We start from the raw sequence: 12,731 nt of genomic DNA on the forward strand, positions 1-12,731 counted from the left end.
TCCAGAGATTCACCACCCTTTGAGTGAAGAAGTTCCTCCTCAACTCCGTTCTAAACCGCCTCCCCTTTATCTTGAGGCTGTGCCCCCTAGTCCTACTGTCCTTTCTGAGCGGGAAGAGTCTCTCCACCTCTATCCTATCCATCCCATTCATCATCTTGTATGTCTCAATGAGATCTCCCCTCATTCTTCTAAACTCTAACGAGTACAAGCCTAGTTTATTCAGCCTCTCCTCGTAGCTCAACCCCTTCAACTCCGGCATCAGCCTAGTAAACCTCCTCTGCACTCCCTCCAAGGCCAAAATATCCTTGCATAAGTACGGTGACCAAAACTGCACACAGTACTCCAGCTGCGGCCTCACCAGTGCCCTGTACAGCTGCAGCAAGACCTCCCTATTTTTATATTCAATCCCCCTCGCTATGAAGGCCAGCATCCCATTAGCCTTCCTGACAACCTGCTGCACCTGCAGGCTGGGTTTTTGCGACTCATGCACAAGGACCCCGAGGTCCCTCTGCACCGTCGCCTGCTGCAGTTTTTCGCCACGTAAGTAATAGTCCTTCCTACCATTATTCCTACCAAAGTGGACCACCTCACACTTGCCAACATTAAATTCCATTTGCCAGCTCCTGGCCCATTCGCCCAGCCTATCTAGATCCTTCTGTAGACTCTCCACACCTCCGCGCAATTTGCCATTCCACCAATCTTGGTGTAATCAGCAAATTTCGACACCATACACTCGGTTCCCTCCTCCAGATCATCTATATAAATGGTAAATAGCTGAGGCCCCAGCACCGACCCCTGGGGCACTCCACTAGTCACCAACCGCCAAACCGAATAGCACCCATTGACCCCCACTCTCTGCCTCCTATTTGACAACCAATCCTCTATCCACGCTAACACCCTATCCCCAACTCCATGTCCCCATTCTCCCTCAGTGTACCCGAACAGGCGCCAGAGTGTGGCAACTGGGGTATTTTCACAGTAACTTCATTGCAGTGTTAACATAAGCCTTACTTGCGACACTAATAAATAAACTTAACTTATACATCTTTGGACACGAAGGGACAATTTAACAGGGCCAATCCACCTAACCTGCACATTTTTTTGGAGGAAACCCACACAGACACGAGGAGAATGTGCGGACTCCGCGCAGACAGTGACCCAAGCCGGGAATCGAACCCGGGTCCCTGGTGCTGTGAGGTGCTAATCGTGGCAAGGTAGCAGGCGGCAACCAAAGGTGAAATAATCTCCATTCTGTACAATCCCACTTGTCCCTTCCTCCAGACACAGCGCCTTCCTGGGAAGAAGCCCATTCCTTAAATGACCTGGAATTTTCCTGGGTGCAGTTTAATGGTGTTGTTAGGTTGGCTGATCCCAAACTAAAGCTTAAACAAATACACTCACCTGGAAGGTACAACATGCGCTGAAATAATTAACAATGCTCCTTCCCCCACCCCCTTCACTTTTATTCACCAGGACCAGATCTATTCCTGTTTATATCTATCAGAGAGGGGAGAAATACAAGTTAAAATTGGCCCCAGCTTGGTTGGGCAAATTTTCAGATAGACCTCTCAATTCCTCGCCACCTGAGTGCCTTCAAGCTGGGGTATTTTGGGAGGGGGGGGGGTCTGTAATTTAACCCACACCCAAAGGCTTTGGGAGTGTTTGGAATTCTCAGTAAACTTTTAAAAGTAATCATTCCTCCCCATTCCCGGGGTCCCTGCTAATCAACTTTCAGGGCGTTTCAGGGTCTTTGGGGAAACAGAGTCCCGGTGAAGTTTTGTTAAAGAGTCCACACTCACCTGGTTGTAGCCACTTGGGAAGTGTGTCCCGGGGACCGGGCAGGTAAATTGGGTGTGAGAGAGAGACAGAGAGAGATCGATCCGGATTAGCAAAGCTTGTGTCTCAGTGTGAATCCAGAGTGTCCGAGCTGGAATTGGAGATGTTCTGCTTTCCACCCTCACCTGGATTCTGGCTGGGGGTTTGGTCTCACTTGGGGAACGCTGCAGCTCCGCTGAGTCGCGCTGACACTGCCCCTCGGCTGGCCTGGGCTGGAGAATTTCGTCTTTAACCCGACTCTCCAGCTTGCAGTTGCTTTTTAACCTCTCTCCTCTCCTGCCCGCGGCACCAGTCTCCCTCTTGTGGCAACTCACTCTGTGTTCCACACGAATGATCACCGCCTGTTGTGTAACATGTCAGCAGTGAATGCGTATCTAACACAGGACTTAACATTTACCTCCTCATGATCCTTATCTGAGATGCATGTTTATCGCCCTCAGGTGTACGAATGTGTGTCTGTGAGTATGCCTGTGTTGTGCTGGGTGGGCACACGTGTGTCAGTGTGTGTGTTGGTATGTGTGCATGTGGCGTGTGTGTTTGTGGTGAGCCCGTATCTTGTGTGTTGTGCGCCTGTGTATCTGATGGATGTGTGGTACCTGTGTGTGTGTTGTGTGTCTCTGTGTTTAGCGTGTGTGGTACCTGTATGTGTGTCAGTGTGTGTTTAGCATGTGTAGTACCTGTGTGTGTTGTGTGTGTGTCCATGCTACCTTTTGTTTAGCATGTGTGATACCTATGTGTGTGTGTCTGTGTGTGTTTAGCGTGTGTGGTACCTGTGTGTTGTGTGTGTTTCTGTGTATGTATTTAGCATGTGTGATACCTGTGTGTGTGTCTGTGTGTGTTTAGTGTGTATGGTACCTGCGTGTGTTGTGTGTGTTTCTGTGTAATTGTTTAGCATGTGTGATACCTACGTGTGTGTCTGTGTGTTTAGCATGTGTGGTACCTGTGTGTTGTGTGTGTGTATGTGTTTAGCATGTGTGATACCTGTGTGTTGTGTGTGTGTCTGTGTATGTGTTTAGCATGTGTGATACCTGTGTGGTGTCTGTGTGTGTTTAGCGTGTATGGTACCTGTGTGTATTGTGTGTGTGTCTGTGTATGTGTTTAGCATGTGTGATACCTACGTGTGTTTAGCATGTGTGGTACCTGTGTGTTGTGTGTGTGTGTCTGTGTATGTGTTTAGCATGTGTGATACCTGTGTGTTTGTGTTTCTGTGTATGTGTTTAGCATGTGTGATACCTGTGTGTGTGTCTGTGTATGTGTTTAGCATGTGTGATACCTGTGTGTGTGTCTGTGTGTGTTTAGCCTGTGTGGTACCTGTGTGTTTAGTGTCTGTGTATGTGTTTAGCATGTGTGGTACCTATGTGTGTGTCTGTGGGTGGTATGTGTGTGTGTGCATGTGTGTGTATACAAGATGATAAAAGTTCTGGATAAAGTAGACGTAGAGCGGATGCTTCCTCTTGTGGGACATTCTAGGACGAGAGGTCTTAGGATAAGGGGCAGCAAATTTAAAACAGAGTTGGGGAGAAACTACTTCTCCCAAAGGGTTGTGAATCTGTGGAATTCGCTGCCCCAAAGTGTGGTGGATGCTGGGACAGTGATGAATCTCTGGAATTCTCTGCCCATTGAAGTGGTGGAGGCTGCCTCGCTAAATATTTTTAAGACGCGGGTTGATGGGTTTTTGATAAGCGAGGGGATTAAGGGTTATGGGGAGAGGGCGGGAATGTGGAACTGAACCACGACAGATCAGCCATGATCTTATTGAATGGCGGGGCAGGCTCGAAGGGCTAGATGGCCTACTCCTGCTCCTATTTCTTATGTTCTTATGTTCTTATGAGTAAATTTAAGGAGGAGTTAGACAGATTTTTAATTGGTAATGGGGCTGAAGGGTTATGGGGAGAAGGCAGGAAAATGGGGATGAGGAGCATATCAGCCACGATCGAATAGCAGAGCGGACTTGATGGGCCGAATGGCCTAATTGTGCTCCTATATCTTATGAACTTATGTATAGGGTGTGTGTGGTACCTGTGTACGTGCAGTGTGTGTGTGTCTATGTGTGTGTCAGGATGTATGTCTGTGTGTCATGTGTGCTTGTGTGTATGGTACATGTGTGTGTGTGAATGCATGTGGTGTAGGTGGCTGTGTGTGTATAAGTATTGGTGTGTGTGTCATGTGTGTATGTGCATAGTATGTGTCATGTGTGTAGAATATGTGTATGTAGTGTTAGCGTGTGTTGCGTATTCATGTATCTGTAGTGTGGCATATGTAAGCGGCCAAGGTTGCTTTGAGGGAAATGTGTGGAGGGGTTAGACTGGGCATGTGGGGAGGATGTGACGGGAAAGACCCTTTCCACCAGCACTGGCCATGCTACATCCTGGTGTCCATTTGGAAGTTCTGGCAATGAGGCATTCTGCTAAGTCAGTCTATTCAGAGAATTATCCGACAGGATCCACCATCTCCTTTATCCGCAGGTCCACTCTACAAAACTACAAAAGGTCATGAATGTAGCCTAATCCATCAGGCAAACCAATTTCCCATCCATTGACTCTGTCTACACTTCTCATTGCCTTTGGAAAAGCAGCCAGCATAATTAAGGACTCCACACATCCTGGACATTCTCTCCTCTGCCTTCTTTCGTCGGGAAAAAGATACAAAAGTCACAGGCCAACCGACTCAAGAACAGCTTCTTCCCTGCTGCCATCAGACATTTGAATGGGGCTAACTCGCAATAAGTCGATCTTTTTCTACACCCTAGCTATGACTTCAACATGACATTCTGCACTCTCTCCTTTCCTTCTCTATGTACGGTATGCTTTGTCTGTACAGCGCACAAGAAACAATACTTTTCACTGTGTGTTAATACATGTGACAATAGTAAATCCAATCAAACTGAATTACTCTCTGTGGTTTGAGGAACAAGTGAAGAGTAAACAGTAACCAGGCCACAAACACTCACTGTTTGAACAAACTGTTCCCAGATGCTCATAATGTTAAATCAGTCAGCAGCGCATGGCCAACTCCTGCCTAAACAGGAACCTTCAGAAAACCAAAATCAAAAACTGGCACGTGCGTGACAATGTTGGATAAAGGGACGAAGATTTTAAAATTAAAGGGCATGAATTTTTACAATTCATCCCGCCAAAGTCTACAGACCTTTGAATGTCTCGCCGCATCTCCCGATCCCTCCCACACAATGAGGGGGCCGGACATTCTGCTCCCACTGCTGTTGTTGGACGGAAACACATCAAGAAGTCTGACAACATCAGGTTAAAGTCCAACCGATTTATTTGATCGTAAATTCACAAGCTTTCAGGGTTTCTCCCTTCGTCAGGTGAATGGAGAGTTCTGGCCTCAGACAGAGCAAATAACAGCACAGACAGTTTACAGATTATTAGAATGTGAGTCTTTACAACTAACCTGCTATTCAAGTCTTAAAGATGCTGACAATGTGAGTGGAAAGAGCATTAAGCCCAGGTTAAAGAGATGTGTATTGTCTCCAGACAGTACAGTAAGTGAGGTTTTGCAAACCCAGGCAAGTCATGGGGGTTACAGATAGTGCGACATGAACCCAAGATCCCTGTTGAGACATAGAACATAGAACACTACAGCACAAACAGGCCCTTCGGCCCACAAGTTGCGCCAATCATATCCATACCTATCAGGCCATAGAACTATCTATAACTCCCAATCCCATTAAATCTCATGTACTCATCCAGAAGTCTTTTAAAAGAGCCCAGCGAGTTTGCCTCTACCACCACCAACGGCAGCCGATTCCACTCACTCACCACCATCTGAGTGAAAAACGTACCCCTAACATCTCCTCTGTACCTGCTCCCCAGCACCTTAAACCTGTGTCCTCTCGTAGCGACCATTTCAGCCCTGGGAAATAGCCTCCGAGAATCCACCCTATCTATACCTCTCAACATTTTATAAACCTCTATCAGGTCACCTTTCAACCTTCATCTCTCCAGGGAGAAGAGATCTAGCTCCCTCAATCTGCCCTCATAAGGCACGCCTCCCAATCCAGGCAACATCCTTGTAAATCTCCTCTGCACCATCTCAATAGCTTCCACAACCTTCCTGTAGCGAGGCGACCAGAATAGAATGATGAGACTGTCCTCATGTGTGGGGAACTTGGCTATCAGTCTCTGCTCAGCGACTCTGCGCTGTCGTGTGTCGTGAAGGCCGCCTTGGAGAACACTTACCTGAAGGTCAGAGGCCGAATGCCTGTGACCGCTGAACTGTCTGTGCTGTTATTTGCTCTGTCTGAGGCTAGAACTCTCCATTCACCTGATGAAGGGGCAAACCCCAAAAGCTCGTGAGTTTACTATCAAACAAATCGGTTGGACTTTAACCTGGTGTTGTCAGACTTCTTACTGTGTTTACCCCAGTCCAACGCCGGCATCTCCACACGTTGGATGGGAAGCCAGTAGAGGTCAGTAAGGCACAGTGGTGGCACTGCTGTCTCACAGCATCAGCGTTGGTGACCATCTATGCTGTAATGTCCCATAAAAGGTCAGTGCCGGGTCCTCAATTGCTCCCCATGATTTTGGGGACTTAGATGTTGGGATATTTAAGTTTAGCTGATGACACAAAGATGGGTGGCATTGCAAGCAGAGTGGTTGAAAGCGTAACATTATAAAGAGGTGTTGATAGATTGAACGGATGAGACTGTGACAAATGGGTTTCAACACTGGCAAATGTGAGCTCATTCACCTTGGATTTAAAAAATGGTAAACAGTGGAAAAACTAGAGACAGTGGAGGTCATAGATTCCCTACAGTGCGAAGGAGGCCATTCAGCCCATCGAGTCTCACTGACTTTCTAACAGAGCATTTAACCCAAGCCTTAATCCCATAACCCCACATATTTACCCCGCTAATCCCCCCTAACCTACACATCTTGGGACACTAAGGGGCAATTTAGCGTGGCCAATCCAGCTAACCTGTACCTCTTTAGAGTGTGGGAGGAAACCGGAGCATCCGGAGGAAACCCACGCAGTCGTGGGGAGAATGTGCAAACTCCACACACAGTCACGTGGAATTGAACCCGAGTCCCTGGTGCTGTGAGGCAACAGTGCCAACCATCGTGCCACTGTGCCACCACCGGTCAGAAGAGACAATAAGGCCGCAGGTAATAGTGTGAATAGAGAGAATGCTCCAAAAGGCTAATTAGTGGCTGACTTTGATATCCAGAGGTCCAGAACGAGGTGGGATTCATAAGAACATAAGAACATAAGAAATAGGAGCAGGAGTAGGCCATCCAGCCCTTCGAGCCTGCCCCGCCATTCAATAAGATCATGGCTGATCTGTCATGGCTCAGTTCCACTTTCCTGCCCTCTCCCCATAACCCTTAATCCCCTCTCCTATCAAAAACCCATCAACCCGCGTCTTAAAAATATTTAGCGAGGTAGCCTCCACCACTTCAACGGGCAGAGAATTCCAGAGATTCACCACCCTTTGAGTGAAGAAGTTCCTCCTCAACTCCGTTCTAAACCGCCCCCCTTTTATCTTGAGGCTGTGCCCCCTAGTCCTACTGTCTTTTTTGAGCAGGAAGAGTCTCTCCACCTCTATCCTATCCATCCCATTCATCATCTTATACATCTCAATGAGATCTCCCCTCATTCTTCTAAACTCTAACGAGTACAAGCCTAGTTTATTCAGCCTCTCCTCATAGCTCAATCCCCTCAACTCCGGTATCAGCCTAGTAAACCTCCTCTGCACTCCCTCCAAGGCCAAAATATCACTTATATAAATATCAAAATATCACAAGGCCAAAAATTCACTCAGGCCAACAGCGATCTTACCCAGCAGTTAGGGAATGGGCAGAGATTCCGACCCCCCTCATTCCATGGTAGAAACTTGACCACATTCACTGACTTTCAGACACATAATTGGCCACTCATGATTAATGCCGAATGGGCAGCATGGTAGCACGGTGGTTAGCACTGCTGCTTCATAGCTCCAGGGACCTGGGTTCAATTCCCAGCTCGGATCACTGTCTGTGTGGAGTTTGCACCTTCTCCTCGTGTCTGCATGAGTTTCCTCCAGGTGCTCCGGTTTCCTCCCGCAGTCCAAAGATGTGCGGGTTAAGTTGATTGGCCATGCTAAAAGATGTGCTGGTTTGGTTAGGTGTGTCGGTTGTACTAAATTCTCCCTCCCGAACAGACGCCGGAGTGTGGCAACTAGGGGATTTTCACAGTAACTTCATTGCAGTGTTAAGGTAAGCCCACTTGTGACAATAGTAAATAAACTTTAACTTTACTGAATGTGTCTGCTTGTCCAGAGATCCTTGGTGATTCTGGAGAAATGTTCCCACGAGTGGTGATTAGAATGACATTGTTTCTATAAACTGGGCACAATCACTGTAAGTAAGCAGAATCTAAATAAGTTCACCGCTTTGCTTGGGCTTTCAGGACTGCTACTTTGGTGAAAAATGAGACAAAAAAATTAGAATTTAAATAAATAATTGTTGGAAAGAAACCAAGTGCCTGTGGTTTTTCTTTCAATTCTTTCATTGGCATGTTTTGAAAATTCAGAGGAATTTTACACTAATTCAAAAAGTTGAACAGAAGAATTGGCTTGTCACAAATATTGGGAGCAGGTATACTAGGATGCTTAGGTTAGAGGGATTAGCAGGCAAAATATGTAGGTATATGGGGCTAGGGCCTGAGTTGGATTGTGGTTGGAGCAGACTCGATGGGCTGAAGGGCCTCTCTCTGCAATGTAGGGTTCTATGATTCTAGGTCTGCCACTGGAACCAGAACTCCAGCTGTCAGCAATGTACCCACCAGAGACCCAGGACCACTCATCCAAACCTGGGTAGCTGGAGTCGGTCAATAAAAAGCTGGTCTTTCCAGCAGTGTCAACATTCTGAGGATACAGAAGGGAAACTGCCAGATAAGAAATCAAAGCGCAGACAGGAATGAGACCTCACGGGGTTTAAAGTTTATTTATTAGTGTCACAAGTACGCGTACATCCCAGATGTGCAGGTTAGGTGGATTGGCTACGATAAATCACCCCGTAGTGTCAGGGGGATTAGGAGGGTAACTATGTGGGGTTCTGGGGATAGGACCTGGGTGGGATTGTGGTCAGTACAGACTCGATGGGCCAAATGATCCCCTTCTGCACTGTAGATCCTATGATTCACACTGCAATGAAGTTACTGTGAAAAATCTCCTAGTCGCCACACTCCAGCGCCTGTTCAGGTACACTGAGGGAGAATTTAGCTTGGCCAATGCACCCTAACCAGCACATGTTTGGAGTGTGGGAGGAAACTGGAGCACCCGGAGAAAACCCCCACAGACACAGAGAGAATGTGCAAATTCCATACAGACAGTGACCCAAGCCGGGAATCGAACCCGGGTCCCTGGCGGTGTGAGGCAGCAGCGCCAACCACTGTGCCACCGAGTTTAGCTCCCGGAACACAAAAAAGCCTCTTGTCATTCGCGCTATCTGAAATTTGCTCTCTTTGACTAACCACCTCTTGCTTTGCTCTCTTCACTATTCCAACTCATGGCCAGAACCTGCTCCCAATATTTGTGACAAGCCAATTCCTCTGTAAACCTTTTTGAATTAGTGTAAAATTCCTCTGAATTTTCAAAACATACCATGAAAGAATTGAAAGAAAAACCACAGGCGCTTGGTTTCTTTCCAACAATTATTTATTTAAATTCCAATTTTTTTGTCTCATTTTTCACCAAAGTAGCAGTCCTGAAAGCCCAAGCAAAGCGGTGAACTTATTTAGATTCTGCTTACTTACAGTGATTGTGCCCAGTTTATAGAAACAATGTCATTCTAACCACCAGTCGTGGGAACATTTCTCCAGCATCACCAAGGATCTCTGGACAAGCAGACACATTCAGTAAAGTTAAAGTTTATTTACTATTGTCACAAGTAGGCTTACGTTAACACCGCAATGAAGTTACTGTGAAAATCCCCTAGTTGCCACACTCCGGCGTCTGTTCAGGAGGGAGAATTTAGTACAGCCGACACATCTAACCAGTACATCTTCTGGACCGTGGAAGGAAACTGGAGCACCTGGAGGAAACCCACGCAGACACTGGGAGAACGTGCAGACTCCACGCAGACAGTGACCCAAGCCACGAATCGAACCCGGGTCCCTGGGGCTATGAGGCAGCAGTGCTAACCACTGTGCCACCTTGCATTAGGTATATTAGATGTTTTGCAGTTCCTGTGCAACAGTACGTTAGTTAGGAGTCTGGAAAAATGAATGCACAACAAACAGGATGTACTTTTGATACAACCTTAATATTCTGCAAAGTACTGATCCCATTAACCCCACCCACACATCCTAACTCAGTACTGCACCACTGAGTCCTCAACCTTTGCAATTGGAAATTAAAGAGTCTTCTCTGGCACTCATGAATCTTTACCTTGAGATTTTGCTTCTTTTCACATCGTTGGAATCCTTCAGGCTTTCTAGTTTTGGAAATAGCTGCCCAGACTCAATTCCGGCCTCAGGCTACTGTCTGTGCAAAGTCTGCATGTTCTCCTCATGTCTGCATGGGTTTCCCCTGGGTGCTCCAATTTCCTCTCACGGTCCAAAGATTTTGGTGGATTGGCTATGCTAAATTGCACTTGCAACAACAAAAACAGCAAATGCTGGAAAATCTCAGCAGATGGAGAGAGAATAAGAGCCAGTTTCGAGTCATCATGACCCTTTGTCAGATCTCAAAACGTTGGCCCTTATGTAAATTGCCCCTTAATGTCTAAAGGTGTGTAAGTTAGATGGAATAGCCAGGGCAAGTGGTGCAGTGTTAGGGGGATAGGGCGGAGGAATGGAAGGTGGGATGCTCTTTCGTAGAGTTGATGCAGACACAATGGACCAAATGGCCTCTTTCTGCACAGTAGGGATTCTGTGACAGGAGCTTTGTAATGACAGTTATCTACACCAGGTGGCAGAGGAGAGCTAGGAAACTGGGAGCACTGTCTCCAGATCAAAGTCAACACTGCAACACGTAAACTTAATCCATGGCTCCCAGCTTTTTTGTAAACTATTCCCACACCACTCATGCAACCCAAGTCCTTGCCACCAAGCTAAATCCAGGGGAATGATTTATTTCTGTCAAAGCAACAAGAGATTATAGAAAGCACACCTAAGCAAGTAAGAGATGATTACTGCGTTTCACTTTAAATAAAGGGGACTGGTTAAAGCCACGTTAACCAAGATAGGTCTCATTCCACCGTACACAATGCTAGGGAGAATTCCGGCTCCTCCCAACCATTCCCATCGGTCTGGAAGTGTGGCGCCAGAGTGTGGCGACGAGGGAATCTTCACAGTAACTTCATTGCAGTGTTAATGTAAGCCTACTTGTGACACTAATTAATAAACCTTAAACTTTTGGGTGGCTGTCTGTGTGGAGTTTGCACATTCTCCCTGTGTCTGCATGGGTTTCCTCCGAGTACTCCAGTTTCCTCCCACAGTCCAAATACGTGCAAGTCAGGTTGATTGGCCAGGATAAATTGCCCCTTCGTGTCCAAAGATCATAGAATCGTGGAAACCCTACAGTGCAGAAGGAGGCCATTTGGCCCATTGAGTCTGCACCGACCTCAATCCCACCCAAGCCCTATTCCTGTAACCCCACATATTTACCCCACTAATCCCTCTAATTTATGCATCCCGGGACGCTCAGGGGCAATTTAGCATGACCAATCAATTGGGGTGATTAGTGGGGTAAGTAAGTGGGGTTACGGGGATAGGGCCTGGATAAGATGCTCTGTCAGAGAGTCCGTGCAGACTCGATGGGCTGAATGGCCTCTTTCTGCACTGTCTGGATTCTATCACTTGCCAGTTTTTACTGTTTTTTTTCCTTCGGGGTTTGGAATTGACATTTTTCAGCAATATCGGTTACCTTTAAACTCAACGCGTTCCAGAATTGGAAAGGCAATTTCCTCTTCCGGAACATTCCGACAGCTCTTAAACATTCCCTATCGCACCTGCTGCTGACAATCTCCACACCTTTCACACATCCTCGGCTACTTCTCCTGATACCGGACAAAGATCTTCAAACTGTGCTTCTATTTACATCAACGTCACCTTCCTCTCTCCAAGACCAATGTTTCCTACACTGGGTGGCCACATCCCATACTGCTTACAGCTGGTTGGGATTTCAGAGCCAATCCTACGCAGAAAGAGGCCATTTGGTCATCAAGTCCATACTTTCTCTTCGTAAAGCAATCTGCAGTGGTATTGTCACTGGACTAGTGCTCCAGAGAGCCACGGTAATGCTCTGGGAACCCAGGTTTCAATCTTATTGTTGGCAAGAAAGGCTTTGTTAATTCCAGCCACATCAAGTTACCCTCAATTTACACATGTCCACCTTCGTAGGCAGTGAGTTCCACATCATTACCACTGACTACCCAAAGCTGTCCCTCCTCACGGCATCTTTGACAATTTGTCTCCTGCCAATATAAAATGGCCGTGTAAGATGACTGCCAAACCCCATCTGTGCGCACGCACTTCTCCCTGCCCGCGCCACAATCCCAGTGACATCGGTCCCAGCCTGCCAGTAACCTCTGTGCGTGCATCAAGGACGTCATCACACACAGCGGCACTGTTGCATCACAGCGCCAGGGACCTGGGTTCGATTCCAGGCTTTGGTCACTCTCTGTGCAGAGTCTGCATGTCCTCTCCATCCCCTTGTGGGTTTCCACTGGGTGCTCCGGTTTCCTTCCACAGTCTGAAAGGCATGCTGGTTATTTGGCCATGCTAAATTCTCCCTCAGTGTACCTGAACAGGCATCAGAGTGAGGCGACTAGAGGATTTTCCCAGTAACTTCATCGCAGCGTTAATGTAAGCCTACTTGTGGAACTAATACATAAACTTTAAACATACATCCCATGCCAATTCCTGGGAATAATAATATAGTTATCCATGGA

At 47.0% G+C, this 12,731-nt stretch overlaps 1 protein-coding gene across 1 annotated transcript in view; it reads right to left on the reverse strand.

Moving 5' to 3' along the window:
- Positions 1 to 2,048, reverse strand: part of mst1rb (macrophage stimulating 1 receptor b) — a 142,120-nt gene extending 140,072 nt beyond the window's left edge. Inside the window, exon 1 of the mRNA XM_080181391.1 lies at positions 1,800 to 2,048. The gene's annotated coding sequence lies outside the window, so the exon portion shown is untranslated. The remainder of the gene's footprint in view (positions 1 to 1,799) is intronic.
- Between the last annotated feature and the right edge of the window lie 10,683 nt (positions 2,049 to 12,731).

This window comes from Carcharhinus amblyrhynchos, chromosome 3 (genome assembly GCF_965287045.1).
Source record: "Carcharhinus amblyrhynchos chromosome 3, sCarAmb.v2.hapA, whole genome shotgun sequence".
NCBI lineage: Eukaryota > Metazoa > Chordata > Chondrichthyes > Carcharhiniformes > Carcharhinidae > Carcharhinus > Carcharhinus amblyrhynchos.